Below are 22974 nucleotides of genomic sequence, written 5' to 3'. Positions count from 1 at the left end.
GGCACTTGGAGCTTATCAATCATCCTGTCCTCATCCCCCAACCTTTTTATTCAGAGCTTTCATATGTCTCTCTCTCTCTTGCTTATTATTTTCCTTCTTTTCTTGATTATCTTTCCTTTTTTTTCTTTGTTCTCATTGTGGGAGTAGCTGAATAACCGCTTGATTGTTTTGGGGTAGAAGGTACTTAGTTTTCTATTTGAACGGATCAGTTGATGTAATTTTTAAGAGTGGAAGAATGAAAGCTTAAAAAATACAAATTGACAGAGATAGGAAAGACAAAAAGAAATAAAGTGCACCAGACAACGAAAAAGAAAAAAAAAAGCCAGAGAGCAATAAAGAAGACAAAGGGACCGAAAACGATAAAGGAAAGACAGACAAAGAAGGAAAGATAAAGATAAAAGGAAGAGAAATAGAAAAAAGAAAGGAGAAAAGACAAATAAATAAAGAAAAATCTCAAGAAACAATGACAGACAGAAGGTGCAATCAGGGAGAAGGACACAATAAAAGTTGAAAGAAATAAAGAAATCAAGGAAGGAAGAAAAGCAATGATTCCGTGTGTCCTTCTAACGTGTGATTTCTACGGTGAACAAACAATCACAAATATGGACAAAATATTACAACATAACCTCTGGAAGGGTCACGTGATGTGACAAACATGTTTTCTACAGTCACACACACAACCTAGTGTGTGGGGATAACAAGTCGCTTGACTTATCCAGACCGCCATGCTCAACTGCACTCTGATGGCTTTATTTCTCCTTTTCTTCGCTTTTATTTGGTCTCGGCACTCGTGCGGCCGCCAGCTTGGTTATCTTGAAGAGATCTGGCACTAACACCGAGAACTGCTCTGTAGTTTGCTGACTTGCACTCGGACCACAGGAATCCAAACACAAAGCCAGTGGTGGTTATGAACCGTTAGCAACAAACGATGCAACATCGCAATCCTCACAAAATGCTTTTAGCGCCAATATGTTTCCCTCGCAATTATGTGCTTTGATTTTTTTAACTTCTGAACACTTCACACGCGGCATTGTACAATGGGGAGCTGGTCCCTGATGTCAGTAGTCCAGGCAAAACATTTCATTCTCTGCGTTGTTTCCTAATTATATTAGAGCCAGAGGCAGACCGTGGCCAACAGTTGACAGCCAACAGGTTAAAAACTCCCTCCCTCTACCCTCGGCTTGTGTCTTTGTTTAGTCTTGTGTTAGCAGTCGGGTTGTTGGAAAAAAATTGAAGGAAAAGGCAACTGAAATAACATTGGACTGAAGTGTTAGACACTGACTTTCTGAATCATGTTTTAAACAGTTTACTTACAATCATGTCTAAAACACAGCTTTGTGTCAGTTCTCGGAGGATGCCATGTCTTGTACTCTTTTGCGAAGGAAACAAACTCTGACTCGTGAGGTAGGAGGTACCATCTGGCAAGAGAAAAATTCTGTCACTGGAGTCTTCTCCACTTTTCTCAGCTCTTCCTTGCTGTACCCGGGGTCACAGTCGTGTGGCGGGTATCCACATCACATGACCTCAGCGTTTAGAGGATTTAATAAAGTGACTAAACGTGAACGCAGACGTCTGATGGTGTTGTTGATGACTATCGACAACAAAACTTAAAAACCTCCTTGTACCGCATGTACCTGTATTTTCTGTAGTAGTAATATGATGATGATGATGATGATTATAATGATGATGATGAAGATGACAGATTTTTATGGATTATTTTCCCACCTTAATTCTCTCTAAATATCTAAGTAAAACATAAATATGAAAATAAAGACTAGAACTCAACAGAACACACACAGACCAAAATGTATCAACAAATATACAAACACACAACAACACATCGTTTAACATTTCCAAGAGAAAACTGCCCGAATACTTGTTTTTTGGTGGAAATCACGTTTTATCTCGTGCAAAAGCCAAAATCTCTTGTTTGGGTGATGATGAGGGTTGAAAAAAAAAAAAAAAAGAAATCGAAAGATTTCTCTGAATAGGTAAAAAGGTAAAAGGGTTGGGGGAAATGAAGGAGAGGCCCGGAGTCTGCGATGTTATAATAGTGATATATCACCGTTATATATGACCGTTATATATCACCATTATATATCACCCCCAACCTCATGTGAATCGGACCTCAGACCTGTGTGTGTGTGTTCGTGCGCGCGTGCGACTGTATTTTTCTGCATTCGTTTGCATGCAACCCACAGATGTTGCAGTTTCTTGAGATTTGTATGAATTGAATGAACTACATTCGTCACTCCATCTCTCTCTTTATCTCAGTGATTGATTTACAGAGAAATGTATGCTGATGACTAAGTCGCAGTCAGCCACGTTCAACCAATTTGCATTTCATTTATTACATTGTTTACTGATGGAATGTCTGTGGCCCCGTCCTACCTTTCCCTTTCTGCTTCAAATTAATCATAAATCACGTTCACTAACAGGATTGCCTCCATTTCTCTTCCACCTTCCCACACTCAAGCTATTTTTAGTTTCTTTTCCTTTTTCATTCTTTGATTTATTATTTTCTGGTTATTTTGTCTTTATTATCTCGTCCCTACAGGACCATCACTACTCTATTTCCATCGGCAGGAGGTCCATATGCAACCCACGCTTTGCATGTCCTTCTGTCTGCAGGTCACCGCCCCACCCCGGGTAGCTGTCGCTTCCCGTGTGCACTGTGGATGTTCTCGTTATGAACCAGCCGCTGGACAGGTAAGCGCCTGCTGTTGATGGATGGAACAAAACCTTGTCTGTCCTTCTCTCCTTCCCTCTGAACGCCTTTCCTTACCTCTGTCGTGTTTCTTCAGTCAGAAGATTTCTCTTTCCTCCAGGGAGGCAGACAGAAGAAGAGGACTGAAGGTCTGGCCAGTATTCGTACTCTGCGCAGTCTCTCAAAGAAAAAAAAAAATTCCAACTAATTATAAATTTTCAAATATTTGAATACATATTGAGAATGTGTATCGTCATTATGAGATTTAATTTTATTGTTTCAAGCATCAAAACAACATTTTCTGGTTGCTTGTGGTGTCCTTGTACATTCCTCAAGACAGTTGAGGGTGGAAGCACTCCCAAAACAAATAGATGATGTACCCTACTTATCTATTTGGAGTCATCTGCATCATGACTAGATGTGAACAGCAGCATGTGAACAGACCATCTGAACACTGATCCCCGACCTCAAAGATACAAGTGTTCCTCAAATTCCTGAACTTTGCCCCTGGCTTGGTGTCGACAGGTCTACGGTGCTTCCAGTTCTGGCTTCACCGAATTCTCGAGAATTCCTTATTTCGAGCTGGTCTCGTGGAAGTGGCGAGAAAACAGAATTTCAAGGGACAGGCCCTTCAGCTGATGTATCGTGTCTTTGCGTCCTGTAACCAAAATGTATTTCCAGAAAACAAATCTCTTTCTGTCAGCACCAGAACCAATTATCTTCTGTACAGTGTAGTGTGCAGGTGGCGAGTGCTGATAGAGAAACCAAATGCCAGCCAGACTGTCGGCTGATTTATTTATCCAAAGTATTTTTTTAAATAAAAATTTACATTATTTTCAAGGGCGGTATCTGGCCAAACTAACAGGATCCGTTACAAAGCCTCTTGACAAGAATTACTTGAGTTGGCAGTTAGAGGGGTGACATCATCGTGAGGAAATGGGTTTTAATTGCTGGGTGTTGATTATTTTTAAAGTAAGGTTGCACATTTTTAGTAGATATGCTATTTTTATATTAATCAAAATTCCTGTATATGGTATATCATTAAAATTTATTGATTACCAGAGATTGAAAATTTAAATTTAATTTATTTTATCTATAGCAAAGTCTATCAGACATTAAACATTAAATGGGAAACACTTCAAGTGGAATTATTTTTCAGAAGTTGAAACATCCAGATTTTGACAGATAGGATTAAAATATTTTGTAATATGTTATGTCTGTAATGATAGAGATGTTATGCTCTGACTGTAATGATAGAGATATTTTTTTTTGTTGGTTCCATGACCTGAATGTTGGGGCATCATCTTCAAACTTTTAATAGTCCTTGAGTTAAAAAAAATCCAGTCAGCGATGGATTTATCTTACACTTATATTTCAATCCAGGCTTTCAGTGTCAAAACTTCCACTCGGACCTCGTATACGACACGACAGCGGATATGAAGGGTCAGCTAATTAACATTTTTACATCTTATGTAATGCACCCGGTATTAACGTTCGCGTCTAGTCACGTGGTTACATTTTTTTTGACAGAAAGTTTGTAGCAGGCAATTTCCGTTGGAATGAGATGCGTGTCTATTTTCATCTAGAGTTTAATCCAGAATGGCAGCCGCGCCACTGGGACTTGTTACATTGGCCCCCAGCTAAAAACCAAGCTGGCTGTGAAGAGCAATTCAGAGAATGTAAAACTCGATGGCCAGGGTGTAATGGCGGCGATGCTGGTTATCTCCCTCAACAGCTTAACTCTTGTTTGCATGCTGTACATCCAGCATCCCAATGCACCCAACCAAAGCTGCACTATTTCCGGAAACTGAAAACAAAATCCCTGCTATCAACTCTTATCTTTCTTTATCTTTTTTTGGCATGCAAGGGAGCTTACCGATGTCTCCCCTCACCACCCCGCACCCGGTTATTCATCACGTGCAGACTCCCTCCTCCCTTTTCATCCTCTGATGTCCCCAGAGAGATCTGCAGAATTTACTCTCTTAAACTCAACTTTTTTTTTTTTTGAAATGCCTCTTCACAGACAGAAGAGGGAAGGTCCTGAGAGTGGGTTGTCTGTAATCACGTGACCATCGTCCTGACGGTGAGCGCTGTGTATCCTAGTGTAGCGTGACTAACTGCAGATGGGAGAAAGAGAGAAAGAGAGCAATCGATTGTTTGCGGGTAGGAGAAAGGGTGGAAGGATGCGCCCGCTAAGAATATAATCTTTTTGCTGCCACCAGTCGCTGCAGGACGGCCTTACTTACCTCCAGCAATTCATTATCTGCGAGCTTCAAGGGCGAGAATCCCAGGCCCTCCTGCAGTCGCGGAATTTCTCACTTGATTTGCGGGACTTCCTGGTCTGGGATGTTGAATTCTTGAAAGTAATTCACGGGTTCTTGAAGAAAGGACCGAGTGTCTTGTGTGTGTGTGTGGTTGCATGGGAACTCAGACACATTCTACCTTCTAGTATACACGTCAGGTTGTTTTCAAGCGCCTGGAATGGAGGATCGCAGTTTACGGATTTCTTGATGTCTGTTGTTCTTAATTCATGGTCATCCAGTCGGAACTGACTTTCCACGCGCTGTCCAGCAGCTGACAGAATTCCCTGTACTGACCACAGTGGTACAAGACACAGGTGAGACTCACTCACATACTTGTTTCACGAGCAGCAAGGCACGGCACGTTCTATGGCATAATTTTTATAATTTCATTCTTTTAATTTCTAGATAATGTTGTTATGGTGGTTGGGGAAGAAAGTTTTCGGTTGGTGATCGAAGGATTTTGGGATAGCTGCCACATATTTTTTTTTTCGAATTTTTTTTCGGAGGGGCACTTGAGGACACAAACTGAAACTAGTCTTACGCCATCTTGTTTATCCGCTCTCGGGATCAACTGGTTGAAGATGGAGGATCTGGTTTGAACTGAAAGTGAACTACAGCTCAGACAATCACTGGCGTCACTTACTTTGTCGTCGACCACTGACGTCTGCTGTTATCGACAACCGGTGCCAGCGTGGATGCAAGCATTTGTCTGAATTGTCCTCATTTGTAGCTGTGCTGACCCTCTTCTTCGCTTTCCTCCTTTGACCTCTCTTTTTTTCTCCTCTCTCGTTTTCCATCTTACCTCCCATCCCCAGCCTTCGGCCCACTCATTCCTCTTCGTCTCGCTTTATGGTTCTTGCCCGCTGTATCGTCAAAGCGCGAGCAGTCCGAGATCAGAGCGAGATTTACGTTACGCGTCATGGAGGTCAGAGGTTGTGACGTCTCATTATAGCGCGCGCTAATTACCTCTGATCCTGTTTATCGCTCCTCGTGCCTGGCTTACGCTCTGCGTGAGTGTAATAGACCACCACCACCACCACCTTTGGGCGATGTCTGTAGTCGTTGTAAACACCTGCAGCTGTAGACGATTTACGCGCAAGATGTCACCGTAGACTGCTATATATATATTCTGACTGTTTCACCTGCAGGCGACAAACTAATGCACGTGCTTTAGGTACGGGGAGAACACCCAGACATTTCTGTACACAAGACGAACCATTAAGACAGGAAACTATGGCACGTGACTCTAGGACAGACCTCAGGTACCCAAGACCTGAGACTCGCTGGCTGGCTCGACAAATGTTTATACACAACATTTCACAATCGCAAGGGTTTAGGACAACTGGCTCCTCGGGCTGACCACATGCTGCCGGATGCTGACAGTTGTTTCTGGTTTCCTTCTTCACCAGCAAAGTCGGAGGCTGCTACCAACAGCTGCTGCCACTGCCGTCTGACAAAAGTTTCGAGACGCTTTCAGAAGTCATGGGAAAGTTTTCAGACATCCAGGACCACTTGTAGAGGTGGACATTGCTTGCTGAGCTGACTCCGTCACATGTTTCTTCGTTAATTCTTTCTTTTGCCTAATTGATCCTCGACTGGTCGCAGCAGAGTGGGCAGACGAGGTCTTGTTGACTGATGTTTAGTCTGGAATGTTCTTACAAGGTTAGTCGGCATCTGAGTGCAGAGAAATGGGAAAGTTTATAGACACGAGTCCAAGGCTTGGGGCTGGATTGTGGATTGGAGAAACAAGCTTTGGGCATGTGTCTGTGTGTCTTTGAGGGCCTGTGACAATGTGAGTGTGTGGCAGTGTGGGTCTGTGACAATGTGAGTCTGTGGCAGTGTGGGCCTGTGACAATGTGAGTCTGTGGCAATGTGGGTCTGTGGTAATGTCTCTAACACCCGATGGAAAATCACTTTCGCTTACTTTGTGTTTTGGATGTATTTTAAGGTCAGTAATAGTTTTTCATGTTTTCATTTACAATCGCTCCTTTGATGTTACTTTCCCCACTTTTGCACATTGATTAAATTTACTGAATTTATTCGATTTACTTTTCCCCATAAAAACGAGAACTGATTAGCTCTGTTTATTTAGTTTCTAGTCTGCCTTTTGCCGTTCACTTCGGTCAACTTTTGACAGCAAGAACCTTTTTGTGTAGTGATTTAGCTCCAGTGATGCTCATCTTCTGTTTAATAGGATGTTACCGGTCAATATTTCTTTATTTCGCAAACACTGCTTTTTGTTGAAGATTTTCTGAATTGTCTTCGACCTTCGATCTGCAGTGATCTCCCTTTGCTGAACACCATACGTGAGACAATCTTTGTTTTACTGTCTCTGCTTCACTTTGTTTACCACTATGATTGCCATTTAGTAAAGGTTTTGAAATGTATTCAGCAAATTCTTGATATTGTAGGGACGAAGTTTGCACGTTTGGCAACAGCAGAGAACAAAGTTAATCCACTGGCGTTTGTTGCTTTAGGCTTGTTTAGGATTTCCTAAATGAGTACAAACTAACTGTCGAGGTGTTGAAGAGAACATTCATCAAAAGTACATTGTGTTTTCATCTGTTTTCTTTAACATTGCATCATTGCTCTTTGAATCCAACACATGGAGACACTACTTTTTTAAAAAGAAATACTACCATTTCGTCACTTCCTGTTTTCTAGACAACTCCAGGTATGAAAAACATTAATATACTACTTCTCGTGACCCTTTGTCATAAAATCCCACAGAAATATGTTTTTGTGATACTTTATGCTCTATTTCCATCGATTGTCGCCGAGAGCTCGCGTTGTTCTTCAAAGATTACTGCTAACAAGGCTAGGAGTTACTTGTTAGACCTTACTGCGCGGAGCAGGGGAGGGAGAGATGAGAGAAAGAGAGATGTAAAAGGCGGTTATCCTCTAAAAAAAACCTCTCCCCCCAGTGGAGTGTATGATTGCGGCGAGGTGAGCTCTTTCGCATCAGAGGCGGCAACGGTCTAGTCTCCCCCTTTTTTTTAAAATTCTTTCTGATCGATCATCAAGACAAGCGGGACTGGCAGTCATCAAGGGAGAAAACTGCAGGCCTCGTTCGTTCTGTGTGAGAAGCCAGCATGCGCATGACCTTAACGACAAATGATCACGTGATTGCAAGTGGGCGAGTGACGGGTGAGATCGCATACGCAACCACGACTTTTTACCTTCTTTTATTGCTACACCACAAAGTGAGGAGGATAGGGGGAGAGAAGAAAGTGGGGAGGTAATAGGGGGTGGGTAGGATGGCGTGAATAGGATTGATGGACGAGAAGGAAATGGCGAACGCAGAAAAAGCACGAAAAATAGAAAGAACATGAAAAAGACAAAAAATTAAAGAAAGAAAAAAGAAAGAAAAAAAAGAAAGCAGCTGATATAATCTTGGCAATCTAAAAATCCTTTCCCCCGGCCCCCATTTTTTTTTTAAAGGAGACTTGTACCCATTTCCAGAAAAGCAACAGATTGAAAGGGCAAAGCAACCTATTTCGAAATCAAGTAAAACATTCAAAACCACGAACATGGCTAGAGATGCGGACTGAAAGAATACACGATTTTAGGAAAATCTTTAAGAACAATGAATGTGAGCAAAAAGCAAAATCTCGACCGTTGGCAGGAAACCGGCCTGCGGATACTCTAATTGCAGCGCCTGCTGCGGTGAATACGGCCAATTATCTCCCTGCCCGCAGGCTAGCATCAGTTCTGTTGATATCCAACAAAAGCTGGAGGCGAATACATTATCTTCTTCACCCTGCTCAAACTGCAGTAACCGCTAAACATTTCTAACGGAGTGTCCATTCAGGTCACGTGACCCAGCAGGATCCAGAGCTGAGGGTGAGCAGCCATTTCCGTTTTCGTTTAAGCATGCGCTGTTGCTGATCTGGTCAACGTTGACTGGATGTTGGCAGTAATGGCACACACTTTCGTTCGACTTCAATTGTTCTCGTTGATTTTCTGCTGAAAACGTGTAGTTAATACCGAAATTCGATTTGTATCGGACAGAGTCCTGACTGCGCATGCTCACATTACAAATGGACGCGTTGGCGGTCTCGCGCTGAGCAGGAAACCTACTTGTCAAGAGGAACAAGCGAAAGACAGACAACATCCATGGGAATGGCTAATACCCATTAGGGAAGATTTCTAACCTTTCTTCGTATTATCTTTAATTGGGTGGAGGAGCGTCAGGCGAACGTTAGCGCACGTGTGCACGCACCCGTCCATGCTGCTTGTCTGATGTTCTCCTTGGTGCTGAGGTCATGTCGCCAACATGGACAAGTTATCTCACCCGTTGCAAAACATAACAAAAAAAACACCACAACAACAAAAAACAACAACAACAACAACAACAACAACAAAACAAACAAACAAAAAACCCCACAAAAAAACCCCAAAGACAAACAACAAAACCTCTCAAAACTCCAACAAACAAAACATGATGACACGCTTTCTCGGTCAAGTATTGCTAATGGGCGAACTGAAATGTGAATAGAATTTTTTTATCAAGGCTGATTATCAAACAAACATTCTTTATAAATCAGTATTCGACATAAAACTAAATGTGTTGTAATGATAATATGAAATCAATGTTAAAAACAATTGAACAATTAATACCTGCTTATCCCAACACTCGATCATAACATCTTTTTTTTTTCAATTCTTGTTTCAAACTACATGTGAAGTTCCCAAACTCGCTTGTTTGTTTGTTTCTTTCTTCTCCATCGTAAAATTTCTAAAATAATGAGCTTTATTTTTTAATATTCAGAGGCTGCATGAGACTCGAACACAGTTTGAACACTTTGTTGTATTTTTTTGATAACCTTAGTCAATAGAGAACCGTGTGCAGGAGATGAGTCATTGTTACCTTCACACATCGTGTCAACAGCTGCAGGTTTGAACACTGGAGGCAACAGTGGGCAGATGGAGCAGCCATCGGGTGTAGACCTTGAATAAGCTTTTGCCAACAGCAGTTCGACTTGCTCGACCTATTGATTGGCTCTTTCGTCAGCAAAAGGGCGGATCAGTTTTTTTTTTTTTTTTTTTTGAAACTCCCAAGACTGTCAATTTAAATTTGTGTGAGCTACTGTTTCTCTTCCGGTTAAAAACAAGGTTCAGACTCCATCTCTAACTGTTGACGGCGGTAATTAAGTTTCTGCGCTACCCACGTCACAGGTTATTTCAACTTCAATATGTAAGACAGGGTGGTGGAGGAGAGAATGTCTAGCTCCAGCCAGTGTTCTTGCCAGGGTAACGGAGGGCGCAGAGGCAGAGAAATTGAAGAAATAAACTTGGGGTTGCAGACAGCTCGCGGAGTATTTTTACGCCCGCAGATAAAATGTGTTGTGGCCACCACGTTTATAAACGTCGATTCTAAGCAGGTTGTCCTGTGTTCGCCATGTGTTTTTTTCCCTCCCGAGGTTGCCTGGCGTTGGCCAAATCCGATTTAAGGGTTAAATGGGAAGTTGCACGTGCAGCTGTAATGGTGGGCACATGAGGTATGAAACAAAATACTTGCACGGGGATGGTTCGTGTTTTTACACACCGGTCTCTGTAACCTCCTACATACGTAGATGTGACTTTGGTGCACAGCTTCCAAATCCCTCCTGATGGTGGTGGGTAGGGTGTGGAAGTTCATGAGTGTTGGAGTTATCTCCCTGTAATTCCGCCAAATCATGCATTGATGCTGGAAGACGCAGACATACAGGTGGGCGCACACACAGACATAAACACGCACAGAGAGAACACCCACACACACCCACACCCACACGAGAAGACTGGGTAACGAGTGTAAATGTTTAACATAGCAGCAGTTGACGCATGTCACAGGTAATCCGTCTCCTCCGCCATCACCTTGACCCTGTCGACTGTCACGTTCGTGACCCCGTCCTGCGCGAAGTTGTTTCCCTTGTGCAGCTCTTCACTTACCGACATCCATTTCACTTTCTTTCACCAAATTAAGGACAAGCGGCGCTGCCTGTCCAGGTCTGGACTACAGCAACTTGTTGTTCCGGAGCGCACTTGTGTGATGACAGGTTTTTCTCGTTTATTTACCGTCCCTCGCCATCTTTCTTGTCTTTCACAGAATCAGTCTACAAGGACGAACAACTGGAACAACGGGTGTGTGTCGGGGGGAGGGGATTGTGGGAAGGTAGTCAGCTTGTACGAGTAAGTAATGTGCGTGCGTGTGTGTGTGTTAGCGGAGAGAGAAGAGGATGGGTCACGTGACCAGAGCGATTCCGCGTGACGTGACATAACTACACGTCACACGTCTGTCTTGTTCTCTCCCTTGACTTCCCGCTCGTGTCGCTTCCCACACTACACCGCCATCCGCCTCAACCACGAAATAAAGAAGGACGACAGAAACCCTCCAGCCTTTTTTTTCCCGGCGGCTGTACAGGCGGGTGGGTGGAGTGTTTCTTCAGATATTCACGTGTTTTACGAAGGGTGGGGGCCCTTCGCGACATGTCAGTGTCCACCCACCATCCACCCCTGCCTCCTCCTTCCCCGGGTCACAACTGCACATTAATTTTCATGTCATTTCTCCCCCTTGATGCAGTCTGCCCCACATAGAGTCAGCTGCTAGTTGGTCGGCGCTCCTTCTCTCTCTCGACCTGCCCCAGTCCCAGTCAGTCTTGTGTGTGGAGTTCTCACCTGTGCACGACGACAGTTGCAAAATCTTTCTCATCGGAGAGCAAAGGCGAGTTTCGTGGAGCACGGACGGTGAACTCACCCGAGTGGACAGTGTCGAGCACCCGGGATTGTGAGACTATCAGACTGCGCTGAGGACTAGCCATCCATCCATCCGTCCGACTACGCGCTGCAGGACTGTTGTCGCCGAAACAGTAAGTCACCTGCACAACCTTTCATGGATAAGGTCTGTTGACTGCCAGGCAGCCAGCCAAGCTCATCTTCTGTCTTTTGCGAGCCCCTCATTTTCGTTCAAACGAATAGTTGTGCTTCAGGGGCTCGAAAAATTGGCCTCAACACAAAAAGTGTCTGAAGTTTGTGGAAAGATAAGTGTAGCCTCTCGGGATCAAAACAAGCGACGGCATTTGAGATAACGGACGAATAACGGTGCCATGGTGGTGGTGGTGTGCTGTGGCTGGTGGTGGTGGTGGTGGTGGTGGTGGTGGTGGTGGGGTGTGTGTGTTGGGGCTGGTGGTGGTGGTGGTGGGGCTGGTGGTGGTGGTGGTGTAGGGGAGGCCCACTGTGTCGTCTGCGCCTGTTTCCATGTTGCTGCTGCTGCAGCCGATACCGCGTGCCGCCAGCTTTACAGCCTTGTCTTTGATTTACGAGTTTGTTGTCATGTCAGGTGTTCGCCCCGTTACTATTTTGCTGCATTACCAGGATTTAAAAAAACCTTGTGTACTTCAGTAAGTAGGTCTAACGATTTTAAGCAACTTTAGTGAAATTCCCGGGTGTAATGTTGGCAACCTGTTACGACAGACACCATCCACCCCTGGACACCATCCACCCCTACTCCTGTGTTTACAATAATCATAGCAGGTGCCAGGGGTTAAAACAAAACTTTCATTAACTGTCACAAACTGGTTGTTCTGGTTTGAGTGCGATAGCAAAATATTTGTGTGTGAGATTTCTTCAGGACGAAAGATTAAACTGAAGTGGTGTATGCCTTGACTGATGGCAGTCAGAACGAGAGGTCGGCAGGTCAAGACTCATTGCTTTTCCATTTCAGTAAGGAGGTCAACCATGATGGACACCAAGCCGACTAATTTCAACTACCGTTTCACTTGCTTGACATTAATCAAGCCAAGAATTTTATATAAAAAAGGTTAACCTCAGGCATTATTCAGATGGACAATGTGACCCCAAATTCAGGGGTTACCCCCAATCCCAGACGGTACTACTGACTTTTCAAAACACGAATGCACAAACCTCCATTACACACGATGCACTTGAAGATGACGTCACGTCTGGAGGTTTGTGCAGGTGCTTCGCGTCTTAGGATGGACGAGGGCACGAGCAGCGAATAAAAGGAAATTTCCGTTAAAAAAAAATATTTTATGTCGTACACCGTGGCTTCTTTTCTCGTGAACTTATGATCCTTTGCTATCGGTGAGCTGTGGTCAGACATTTTAAGACACTCGTCTTTCGTCTTTGAACAAATTTTTACAACTGACACCGTAATGGACAGTGAACTCAACTGTTTGTTAGTGTATAACGGTGTTGGTGGTGGGGTGGGAATGACGTAGGTCAGAATGCAAGAAGGTGGGTGCGTGTAGACGGTAGCACTGGCTGACTTTCACCCTCTTCCTCACCCGAGAACACCGCAAACTGCCTACTGCAGCTGCTGACCTGCGTGACGTCACACACAAGTAGGACGTCCGTTGCGTATGTGACGTCGAGGGAAGAAAGGCGCGCGCAGTTCTGTTCTCGTTCATCGAGCCGTTCACATATACGGTTTGATCAGGGTCATTATAAAGTCACTATGAACAATACTTTCATTTTTTAAAGAAAAAAAAATCAGGCGAATTATAGTTGTGACGTTTAACAGAGAAATTCAAACAAAATTCAAAACACTCCCATGGTCGGTGGGTGGGGAGGAAGGGGTTAGAGGTCAGAGCATGTGTGGAAGCCGACAGCAAATCGTGAGGCTCTCTCGTTTGCTTCACTGACTTTTAACATCGTGATGCTATTGTGAGTACGAACCTCGATGGCTTTTTTCCTAAGACAACAGCTGTTGCTGTTGACACCGCAGAATTGGCTTTTTCTTACCTTTAACGGTAAGAGTACGGGGCGGTTTTATATGTGCAACACATGTCTGACACTTATTCACGTTCATCAGATGTTGCTCTCTCTCTCTCACATACACACTCACACACTCTCTCTCACACACGTGTGTGTGTGTCCTTTATGTACAGGTAACGCTAGTCTCGTCACTCAATGAGACGCTTTATTGACAATTAAAGTATTAAACATAAACAACTGTCTGCTTGGTGCTGTTGTCACAGTGATCCTGCAGGCTGCAGGAGTCTCTTGTATTGTGTAGTTGTCGACATCTAGTAAAATGGTCATACTGAGACACTGGTTCAATTACGGATCAGTTGATAACGTCGTGGATCCTTTTTGCAACGTAGTCTTATGGATAAGTAGATAAGGTGAAAACGTATTTTGGTGCTGTTGACGGAGGTAAACTTGTTTTTGAGACTTTACGAGGCTGCAGGACATCCGGAACAGCTCGAAAACACCATTTTGTTTTCTCTAAGTTTGGACGTCGCAGATCGGATTTGTGCGAGGGCAAACATCAGGTGAAAGGCAAAAGGTTCAGATCCCATGGGTTTAGTCGCCTTAGGGGCGGCGAACAGTCTGTGGTTCATCCTGTCAAGGACCAGGCATGCGGAAAGTGCTCAAACCTTCTGTGACATGTCTTGGTATCTCAGGTAACCCAGCTCTGCTGGTGGGTAGAGGAAGTCGCGGGCTTCGAGCTAACCGACATTTTTCTCCAAAGTCGATATTCTCTGTCTCTCTGTCCCAAGTCCTCACGAGTTGCACGTGTTACTTAACGTCGCCATGTCTGTGTGAGTGGTACTCGCGGTGGCACAGCGGTAAAACCCTTGTCACCAGACAGAATTAGGGGAAGGAGACTTTCTTTCAGCACCAGGGGATTTTTTTCTCTCCCCTGAATGTGACACCTTGTTCACAGCGACCGGACTTGTTTGAGTCTTAACTGCTGAGCCGGGGTAGGACGCCGACGACCAGCCACCGGTCTGGGAATGGCATCCATCTTGGAATGAGGACCGGATATTGCTACGTCTCTCCTCGTCCACGCCACTGGTTCTTCCGTCTTTCTCCGGCTCTGTGACGTTGATCTCTTTAATAGTCTGCGGAGACATTCCTTATCTTAGTCCGCTGTCAGAGTCCAGTGGAAGGGACTACACGACCTCATAGAGAGGCTGACTGACTCAGAGGAAGACGCATTTCGGTGTTTTGAGGCGACTAATTAATGATTGCTGGCTAGGAATGTTGACTAACTGAGCTAAGCTGAGAGGAACATTTGAGAGGATGGGCGTGAAGTGAAAATGTTGTCGTGCCTCAGGCAGTGTTGGCAAATTACACATCAGACGGATGCTGTGGGATTATGATGCAGCCTCGTTTTGGAATCAGACTAGCGGGGTCGTCATGGTGGAGTAGATGATGAAGCCACCAAGATCAAACAAAATAGTAAGCATGCTTAGATAACAAGCCGGCCTGGAACAGGACAGTAGATACACTAATTACCAGTAATAAGAACAGGATCACTAGATATATTACCTACTAGTAAAAGAACAGGATCAGTAGATGCAATACTTACCAGTATTAGCAACAAGATCAGTAGATGGAAGCCTGGGCCATGTACATGAATAATGCTGATAAATGTGGTCTAAACTCGATGAACCTAATACTGATAAATGTGTTCTGAGCGCGATGAACTTCATGCCAAGAAATGCACTGCAGGGGAGATAAACCTGTTGCTGTTTTGTGTCAGACGATAGAGGGGAGGGTGTGTGATTAATCGCTTAGTTCGGGGGTTTGCAGTGATGTTCCTGGCGATGCTAAAACTGTCACGAAGCAAGCAGAGATTAATCAGCCTGCTGGAGAATGCACGACACTAAATGTGTAGCATGGTCGGTTGGCAAAGTCAGAGCTGGTCTGGAGCAGGCTGCACGACACATTTCTAAGTTTCACTTTCACACTTTAAATCTGCTTAGTTAAAACAGTTTTAGAAAATGTTTTTAAACGCGGTACATCATTTTAGAACTGAAATCGTTTTAAATAAGTTATTGCTGTTTAAGTCGGACTTTGCTTCCATTAGCACGTGCATCCGTGGCGGCTCCCACCCGTGAGACGTCGCACGGGTATATCGTACCCAAGAAAAAGCTCGTGGTTACTTTAGTGTACGTGACGAGTGGTACACAGTTCCTGTGCAGACAAATCAGAAATGTAAACTCACGACGGGAACTAACGCGACAGCCCACTTGACGGGAAATTAAATTAGTGACTAGCCTGGGCTGCCATACTCCACACATACACCAACGACTGCCCCACAGGTATTATGGAGACACAAACATTCGAGAAATGTCACGTTAAAACCCCCGAAATTTACCACACACAAAAATTTGCTTTTTGCGCATGCGCTGAAGCAGGTGTCACGTCTTGTTCTTGAGACTGCCATGACAGATGACAGATGACAGTAGTGCATGTCAGCAAAGCTCCGCCCACACGGCTGACTCTCAGAGTATTTTTGCACAATTCCCCCGGTAGGAAAGGACTTTCAGGACTCTTTATAAAAAAAAAAGTGAAATGGTAGCCAGAGGCCCCCTGACCCCCTGACCCTGTGCATCGTGTCATCTTGTTGTAGAGTTGTGAAGGTTGTGACAGAGGACTTTTTTTTTTTTTACTGCAGACGGTGGTTATTTTCTTGGCCATAATATATCATTCACTGCACTTCCCTTTCGTCGTATATCATGGGCAACGGCTTGGACTATAATAAATTTCACAGAAAGGTAAAGGTCAGCCTGTAACCCTTCGGGGATTGGAGTGTGTGATATCGCACTTACCGCGAGGGCGGTGTCTATTATCATTTTTCTTTCGCTACCCTCTTCCCCAACCCTCTTCGCCAACCCTCTACGGGGTCACGTAGCCGTGCAACTGCCGGGTCAGCTGAAGGATGTTTACTGTGCCACGGGTATCGAACCCGGGTAGTCGTGTTGTCAACATGCTTCCTGCTCTCGGTTACAGTCTCCAACAAACTCATCGCAAGTCAAAAATGCATTTAATATACCTTACACGTGCTCAGAACACTCACAGTTGGGCAAAATAATCCTGCTTTATGTGTTGAATATCGGATGGAATTTATTTAATATTATTCTAAAAAAAAAAATCTAACAAAAAATTTGAAATCCGGTTTTGCTGAATGCGTTTTGCTTTCACGTTCCATCCTGATGCGGAGACCGCGTGCATTTTTTTATTACTTGTGGTTATAATGCAAATAAATTATGATTGCAGATGTTTCACTTTATAAAGTCTATTTATAGCCAGGTGTCTGCTTCAGGTAAGTTACTGCTAGGAAAGCACGAAGAAAAGAAAAATGATAACTGCATGATGCTGTCACAGGGTTGTATGTAATGAAGTCTTACTGTCCGCGCTGTTAACCCTGGAGACATTGTCTCGAGACGAGAAGTGCTTCCTCGACCTTTTGCGTACTCAAAGGTCAAAAGTTTAGTAAGAAAGAGGGAAGGACAATGTTCATTATTCTTTCTCCGCATCCCTTTCTTTTATGACTTTGTAAATTCCCGTGCCGGGTTAAACGAACGTCGGTAGACACGAGGTACAAGGAGGTAAAACATTTTAAATATCAACAGGAAAAGATAACGATCGAACCGTTATTAGCCATCCTCTGGTGAATTTTAAAGGCATAAACCGAGACAGTGATTATATCTTGACAACATGTGGGAGAGACAAGTGGAAATGAGGTGTGCAGGTGCAAATCCGCGGTGGAACACATGTTTATAGAGCGCTTTACCCACCAAGGCGAGCTCAAGTCGTTTACACACGTGTTTGCTCGTGCGACTTCATCAGTGAGCACCAAACATGTCTCACAAAGTCATTCACCAGCATTCAGATCGTAACTACGTGTGCAATATATTTTTCTTTTGCGTGCACAAACCGAAACACCCGAAAAAAAAAAAAAAAAAAAAAAAAACCAGACGGTCAGTCTTGTAAACTCACGAGGCAGTAAAATTCGACCCCAGAACTCAAATCACACGTGACCCACAACAAATGACCTCAGGGATAGTAGTTAACTCGGAGCTACCTCTATGGACCAGACCAGGGTCCGACCGAGGGACGTTCAGACCCAAGCATCATGCAAACACTAAAGGTCAGCAGCAGATAACCTAGAGAGCGCCCGTGCCAGAGATAACTCGGGGTCAAACATATACCTCTGGGGTAAGATCAACATCAGTGAGGCTGAAAAACAAGCCTTGACCCTGCTACTCGTGAACCTGTCGAGGTCAGAAAGGTCAGGCGATGGGGGCAGGGAGCCAGGTGACCCTCCGGGGCTGACTAGTGAGTGGACAATCAGTGTCATTACAGTCTGGCCGTTATTACGCCCACGTGAAGTAACTCGACTGCACGTGAAGGCTCCAGCCAAGTCCTCTGCTAATACGTTCTTTATTTGAGAGGAAGAGATGGACTTTGAGAAATATTGACCGCTTTCAATGGCCTCCTGAACCATTCCGCTTCGATCGAGTGACACGTCTGCTTCAGCTCCTTCTCTCTCTCTCTCTCTCTCTATGTGTGCGCGTGCGTGTGTGAGTGAGTGATTGAGTAAAGGAAGGTGCAGGTGAGAAAGGGTTGCCTCTAGTTATTGGACAAGGAGGTTTAAGGGGACTCTTGAAGACCCGCCGTCTGTTTGATCGAAAAGGCAGGGCTGCTAACATAATCGGTATCGGCGCCAGTCGATATAACGTTGTACCCTGCCCGTTGCACAGGCGGAGATAATAAAAGGCGCCGGTGACTGGGGGGATAACTGGGGACGGCTGTGATGTAGGTTGCAGACGGTCCAGTCAGGAGGTGCGGGCTGAGGGAGAACTGGAGTATATTATTGCGCAGGTTTCAAGGGACGGCTCAGAGGTAAGATTCTCATCAATCATTTGCAGCAACCGTAGTTTATGTGCGAGGAACGTGACGCTCGGTACAGACGTAGTAACTACGTGATCCAGTTCTGCGTGTCAGACAAGCATCCCACACGAACACTATGTCGGGCATAGTCAGGGGGCACTTCACGTGACTTATTTAGTACCAGAAGAACAATGGTTCTGAGAGAAGAGAGCAAATGTTTGCGCGATGGCATCCTTGTCTGGGAAGATGAGAAACTGCTTTCTGATAGGCACCAGCGCTCCGAATCTTGGCGGTTGACAACCAGTGAGAACAGAAATATCCGTTACAGATTCCGCTGCAAGATGGAACGTTAAACGTTAATCAGAGGCCATGCCAAAAAAACAAACAAACAAAACAACAACAACAAAAACAACAAACAAAAACAAAAAACAAAAACAAACTAAAATAATAAAAAATAAAAAGTGGACATGGTGTCTGCACTAGGCTGTCAAATATCTTTTACCATGAAGGAACTTCATTTCGTGCACAACCCCACATCAAAGAACTATCCAAACTCCTGAAAAGAAAATTTTAAAATAAAAAATGTAATTTATTTTCGGTTAGAGATAGTGTTAGGAAAGTTTTTGTTTTTTTTAATCTTCTGTAAAGTACAGTTTTCTTAAGAGTACACTAGGCACGTTCCTGTAAGCAACCACACACCGTTATCTTGATAGCTCAGCTTAGTGGTAAACAGCCTGGATGCCTGACAGATTGAGGTCTTGTTCAGTTTGAATTCCCCTCTTCGTGCTCCATGGTCGAGATGTACGTGTTGTCAGTGAGCGACAGTCAGTCGACATGTCATTCGCCGATATTCCCGACACGAGCGCCCTCTACGTGAGATGAATACGACTAACGGTCCCAATAATTTTAATTACCAACAAACATTGAAATGATCTTTGGTGGTGTACTTTATCACTTCCCCAGAGAATGATTATTTCTTTCGTCAAATAAATACTTATTTCCTATTGTCGACTCTGCTGCTGGGTGTTTAATGTCTTACCATCAGGAGCGATAAATAAAGTTATCGAAAGTCAAAGGGGAGATAAATGGTTGAAACCATTTGGTTATTTTTCCTGACGAGTCACATCGCTGATGACGAGAGCTTGATTACGATGCGCGCGTGCGTGCGTGGCTCGTTTATCAACATCATCCCAAACAAGTGAGGTCGGCGAGAGTTGCTTTTCTTAATGCCGAGCACAACACGAGCGACCCTTAAATCACGGCCAAGGGACAGGACTTGGCTCGACCAAAAAGCGGTGAGCCATTAAGAAAAGGGGGGCAGGAGGATGAAGTGTGCAGCGACCTCTGTGATGAAAAATGATGACTAGGAGCGGCAGCGATATGTGAGCAGAATTATAGTTTGGTGGAGGATTTGCTTTCATGTTTATATCCTTACATCGGCGAAAGCCAAGCTACAGGCAGTTGTGGACAACCCTTTCCCTTGTCTCCTTTGTTGGTGCAATGTTAGTTGACAGGTAAAGGGTGAGGATGCAGAGACCGCAGGATGGCATTCTTGGAGGAAGGATAGAAAGCAGGGATGTATTCAGTGACATATACTGCATCCATGGCAGAGCGCAGTGGATGTAAACTTCTTACTGATGTTGTGCACATTTCACTATGGACGGCTCAGACCACAGCTGTTAGCTTTAGTTTGATAGTTTAGGAGATTTTAACTCAGAGCTTTGCGTTAACCAAGCTCCCGTCGTGCACCTGACCCCATGGTGACTTGTATGACCGTTTGTCCCCTCCCTACACTCACATCTCTTACCCATCTTACCCAAGAAAACTAGTTGCTCGAGGCACTTCTGTATGAGCCAGAGCGACAGTCCGTGCAATCCTCGATGCTGAGAGATGGTGATGTCAGACGATGAAATCTCGGCGAGCTTAGCACTCGGACATCCTGCACACTTTGTCGAGATGTTGATGCCCTTGAGGATCCCGCACGTAGAGATCCCGCGCGTGAGCTTCCACTCAGTCTCTGTACACCAGTCCCTAACTTCAAGGAGGTTATAGCAGCGCCACCTTGTGAAGACTTCAACACGTTGAATCCTTCGTGCCCCTCGCCAAATCCCGATTCCGCTACGAGACGACAGTCGACCATTTTTAATGTCACGTGACTGTGTTTTCTGCTTCGGCCGTTGAGTGCACTGGGAAGGATTCGAACTGTTTTGACGACGCAAGTTTATCGCAACGGCCCAGAACTGTCGCTTTTCCAGGCCATTGACTTCTTGCACTGGTGTCGGGCACAATCAGGTCTGTAATCATGGCACGAGCACGTCTGTATGCTCTGCATAAATTTTTAATTAAAAAAATATCTCAGTAGTCTTAACTAACAGCTGATGAAACTTTTGTAAACACTGCAGCAGAAGATAGTTTAAAAGCCGATTAAAAAGAACTCAATCATCATTACCATTTTTATGGAAATGCACAAATATAAAAGGTCGTTACATGCCGAGCCTCCATGTTTACTCGCCACAAATCACTCGCGGCAGGGGTTCACTTGAGGGCCAGTCATGCACGCCATCCATGCACGTGATGAGGACCTCACAGCCCACACACATGCCGCACACGCCGACAGGCGCCCACGCATGCATGCATTTCACCCGCCGATGGCGCCAGAAGATGTTAAACTAGCGAACACGTGTACCCGGGTGCATAACGGTTTGTAGTAATTACATTATTTTCTGTTCTTTCAGTCAGCCTGCCAACTGTTTGAACATTCGTTTGCATTTTTCTGTCTCCCCGCCTCCCTCCCCTTCGAGGTCAAGGTTTTGCAGACTGGAGGTCGCCAGGGAAACAAGGTCATGAACTGTTGGGAGGGAGGGGAAGGTCTGATGTCCCCCGCTACCCTCGGTCACGTTGCTTTGTCAAACTCGCGTCAGCACTGAGCTTGACCTCCGTGGCCTTGTGACCTCAGTGACTTGTCAAATTTGCTTTGAAGTTGGTCCGTGCATTGACTGGTTTACCCAGGACGTTAACAGCGGACATAAACAACAATAACAATAATAATAAACTAAATTTTTTATAGCGCATACTTTAAGGAGCATGCTTTAGCGCTTTACAAGACACGAGACATGGGCAACATACGAGGGACAGAAGAACAAACAATATATCAATACGTAAAGTGGAACCAAGTAACAAGGATGAAAGTATCATAATATTGCAAAAGGAAGACGAGAAGGGAAGTCGCCATAAGCGGAAGTGACGTGCATTCAAGGTTACGTCAACCACACGTAGTTTGTCCAACGGCTGCACGAGAAGCTCGACTGGAGCTGGACATCCTTCTTGTGACGAACAACATCCTGCTATTCTTGTCTCTAACTTTGCCGAGCTCTTTAATTGTCATCCATCGGTCGAAACATTTCCTCTTTGTTCTTATCTTCTCCCGTATCGTACTTCAGTGGAAGGAAGCATCGTCTGTCATCTCGAGTGCTGGTGGAGGCCGGAGTGGGACCGATGTAAGTCTTAGCACCACAAACATGAACTGTCCATGCTGCATTATATATACTGATTTGTTTATGTTTTGTTCGATGCCGTTGTTTGGTTTGTCTTTCGATAACACTATCTACCCTTCATGTTACTCGCTTGCTTTAAATTTCAAATGCATTTTTTTCTTTATTTCAACAAGCTTAAACCCGAAAAATAATATTTTGTCCCGAGTAAGAATGTGGTACCAAAAATTTACAAATCTTTTGAATTTAGCGAATATCGGAAGAGACATCGAGAAGAAAGAGAGAGACAACAACTTTGAAGGGAGAGAGAAGCCGGGAAAAGCTGGGTAAAAATAGTAAACGTGATATAAATTCATATCACCAGAATTCCATGGTCACATCGGATATCCCAGGTCGCTTTAGTTTGTCACTTCCTTCCGTCACAAGTGGAGACCTTTCGCTGTTGTGACTATTTTCGTCACTTGCACTTAGAAATGACTAACTTTCTAATAACATCAAGAAGAAGTGAGGCTAGATCGGTCACACCCTGCGATGGCCGGCCGACGATTTAAGACAAACTCTGGACTGGAATCCACAGGGGAGGCGAGGGTTAGGAGACCCAGACAGACATGGAGGAGATCTGTCCACAGAGAGGCGGAGGCAGCTGGGATGACATGAACCAACTGGGGAGGGACACCCAGAACTGGCGTGGTGTAGTTGCGGCCCTATGGTCCACTGGGGGCAAAAAGGACTTAGAAAAAACTTTCTAATAAGTCATTTCGAGATCATTGCATCATCCTTGAGAAAATTTTCATTTTATTTGTTCATTTTCTCTCATAGCTCAGATGTACCACTTCTGTCTTGT

General features: G+C 44.5%; 1 protein-coding gene across 6 annotated transcripts in view; it reads left to right on the top strand.

Annotated features, from left to right (window-relative positions):
* The window catches only part of LOC112573234 (cAMP-dependent protein kinase catalytic subunit beta), a 144513-nt gene that overhangs the window by 22667 nt on the left and 98872 nt on the right, over window positions 1-22974 (top strand). For 3 of the 6 annotated variants that reach the window (XM_025253418.1, XM_025253413.1, XM_025253419.1), the window contains exon 2: window positions 2632-2709. The gene's annotated coding sequence lies outside the window, so the exon portion shown is untranslated. Of the gene's footprint in view, window positions 1-2631; window positions 2710-11427; window positions 11859-18634; window positions 18652-20728; window positions 20932-22974 lie in introns of those variants that run through there. The other 3 variants (XM_025253415.1, XM_025253416.1, XM_025253414.1) reach the window with 3 other exon arrangements.

This window comes from Pomacea canaliculata, linkage group LG10 (genome assembly GCF_003073045.1).
Source record: "Pomacea canaliculata isolate SZHN2017 linkage group LG10, ASM307304v1, whole genome shotgun sequence".
NCBI lineage: Eukaryota > Metazoa > Mollusca > Gastropoda > Architaenioglossa > Ampullariidae > Pomacea > Pomacea canaliculata.
The sequence above is the reverse complement of the archived record's forward strand: the minus strand, read 5'-3'. Positions and strand labels throughout refer to the sequence as shown.